Raw genomic sequence first — 3,283 nt, 5'->3', positions numbered from 1 at the left:
AGTTGGAGTTTAAATGTGAGAGTATTGAAATGATAATTCACTATGAAAAATGGTTTGACAGAATAACTTGTACTCCAACTTCCCAGCAGTTTTCTGGGCTTAGTTAGATATGAAACTTGAAATCTGTCAACATTTTACAGTTGCCCTGAGTTAATAAGCATTTTTCCTTGTTTTCTTTAACTGCCAAATTTTTAAATGAAATTGAATCTTGGATGCCTACATTCTGGGGAGTTTTATTTGCTACATTATACTTCTGTCTGCTTGCAGGCTACAGAATGCCAAAATATTTATTCATACAAATCTTTCTATGTCTGTAACTTGAGCCTACTAAAATAGGCCTTTACCCCCATCATTAATTAAATCGACAAAAAGATTATTTTACATTTCAATTCTTCATCCAAATTTTTGAATGAATATTGTGCAAATCGTTATATAGCCTGTGTTTCCTTAAGTCACAGCACACCATCACATGGAAAACTCCCTAAAATAGAAGACTAACTTATTTTTGCAGTTCACTTTAAAGCCCATCTAGAATAAAATGTTTGCACCTCTTTCCAAGTTATATTTTTTTTAAAGACTTTCACTTGTATTTCCGTGGTTTTAACTTCAAGCATTTTAAGAGATTAAGAAACAAACCTCAAAAAGCAGTTGAGCCTAAAACTGATTTTAATTTTTACAAACTCATCACTAATATTTAGACACCACTAATGAGTCGTCAGTCTTTCAAATACTGTCTCTGAAATCAATAAGCAATAGATTACATATGGGAATAAATGCCACCATAAATATTGTATATGTTTTTTCAGTAAAGAAATATACATTTACATAAATATAGAAAAGTCAACAAAATAATCTTATAATAAAAGTAAGTCTCATTACGTGAGAGAGCGCCTATTGTGGTTTTCAAAAACAGTTCAAAACTTTACTTTTTGATTCCTTTATCAACTAGGACAAATAGCTGTTAAGGTATAACATTCAATTATAATGTTTATCTACATTTGCTCAGCCAAACTGAGCATTGGATTATTGCCAATGTATTCATTTTAACCCAAAATGAATTCTTATTTTAACAAAAAAAAAAGCCTTTGAAAATGAAAGACTTAAAAAACTAAACAAGAAACAAGTAACATGTCATCCCATATTATACATCATTTCAATGATAAATACATGCTTCAATTTTTTTTTACATTTTGAATTATCACAAAACTCCTGAATGTATTTTAATGATATAGAGGCCCATAAAATTAACTAGTTAAAAATGTTTCCTACATAGTAGAATGGAAAATAAAATTAATGTTTTTTGTTACCACATTCAGAATTTAATTTTAATTTAATTTCAACAGCATTTAATTTGCGAGGAGAAAAAGGCAAAAAAAATAAACCCTGGATTTTGATAGAATGTGCATATTTAAATGTGCATCCAAAGTACGATGCCCTTTTATTTTATATAAAACAAGTTATTTAAGTTCACAATACTTTGAAATGGGATGTGCTTAAAATATTAATACGAGGCATATATTATTTATCAATTTTTTGGTGTCATGTACAGTTGGCACAATTCAGATTTCAAAAGAAATTTTGAAGTTCATGTCAATATTAAGATAAACTCATTCTTCTCTTAAGACGTAGAATATATTGTTAATTGCAGAAGTTTGGTATATTACACATGGGTTTTTATATGCAAATGAATTCAGTTGGGTATGTATATTATTTCATTATGTTATGTACATAAACATCTACCCTGTGCATATGTATATTTACATCATGTATAAATATGTGTATATTACCAAAGGGTGCTACCCTGAAGGAAGAGGAGGAGCTTGGGGGCTGCCATACACTATTTTCGTTAACTGTTTCGTGAAAGTCATTCGGTGTTTCTTTTTTTCACAGCCACAGAGATGGGTGTTTATAGACAAGGTTTATTTATTTGCTGTTTTCCAAAAGGCTAGTTTGATAACCTTATGCTCACATATGCCCTAAGTAAATGAGTGATCCTCCCCTCCATCCTTCCCTTCCTTCAGGAAGGCCTGTGGGAAAATGGCTGGATAAACAATTCAAAGAAAAGCCAAACTTAGATTCTAAAAACAAAAGCTCATCTATTTAAACATTAACATTTTATCATTGACATTCTTTATTAAACTTTAGCTGTCTACAAATCATCTTATGGAAAGGCCTGGTCAAAGTTCCACCGGCATATTAGCTGGTGATGGTCTCTTGAGGTGAATGTCTGCAAATTGTACTGAGAGCTGTGTCCAGGACTTTAAAGAGGTCTTTTAAGGAATCGTGGCTAATAGTAGAACCGTCTAACATTAATCAATCCAAGAAACAAAAAATACATGCCACTAGTATTTCTAAGTTATTGAAAATCCTCAGATGCAAACATTAGGGCCCCAAGGGAACAACTAAAAGTATAAAGTGTCTTTTTAGGATCTTATGTTATCAAAAACACAACGTGGCAGTTGGGTTCATATTTCCCAGAACGTAACTATGTCACCTTTTCCTGAATTCTCTCTGCCCTGCTTTCCCCTTGAGAGGTGAGCAGTCCAGGTGGGCCTGGTTAAAGTTTTCAAAAGGAGGAACTTCATTGGGCCCAAATTTTCTCCTGCTAGTCCGCTTTCCCTTTTCCAGAGAGATAACTGACAGCCGTTTTGTAATGAAATTATGGAAATCAAGACTGGAGGGGGAGGGAGTCATTATTTCAGAACTGAAAAGGTGTGGTGTCTTCACTCCCCCCTTCCAAATTTCACAACTGAAAAGGAGCGAGCGCATTGGAAAGGGGCTGGGGCAGTGGCACACAACAGGGCAGCCAAAGAGACCCCCAAAGCGATTTTAGTTGGCTCCTGCCGCCTTCCTCTGCCTCCAAAAATAAAAACGACCTCCATGCAAGCGATTTTTAAGGCCAAGACGGAGGAAGCAGATATTCCAGGCCCTGAAACGCGGCCTCCCTGTGGGGGAATGTGGTCTCAGGAGCAGGCTGGACGAGGGAAAAGCTCTCAATGGCATTTCTCCGGAATACTGTCCCTTTCAGCCTTACCCTCGCTCACGTGAGTCAGGGTGTCCAAGAATATCCCGGGGCCACAAGAGGGACCTCTTTGGGAAGCAGATGGGATGCAGGTGGAAAAAGACGCACTTATAGAGAATAGAGGAGGAGGAGATGGGGGCGGGTGGAATAAGTTCTAGGGCTGAAAGATTCGGATCCGAAGGCTAAAAAGGTGACTCTGGCACCGGAGCACGCTGTTGCACGCCTGCCCTGCCCTTTGCGCGCATCGCGCTCACCCGCACT

General features: G+C 36.4%; 1 long non-coding RNA gene across 3 annotated transcripts in view; it reads right to left on the bottom strand.

Moving 5' to 3' along the window:
• The window catches only part of LOC102243356, an 83,039-nt gene that overhangs the window by 70,545 nt on the left and 9,211 nt on the right, over positions 1-3,283 (bottom strand). The gene's annotated exons all lie outside the window — the stretch shown is intronic.

This window comes from Myotis brandtii, unplaced genomic scaffold (genome assembly GCF_000412655.1).
Source record: "Myotis brandtii unplaced genomic scaffold, ASM41265v1 scaffold263, whole genome shotgun sequence".
NCBI classification, from domain to species: domain Eukaryota; kingdom Metazoa; phylum Chordata; class Mammalia; order Chiroptera; family Vespertilionidae; genus Myotis; species Myotis brandtii.
Note: the sequence above shows the minus strand (reverse complement) of the source record. Positions and strands in the feature narration are given on the sequence as shown.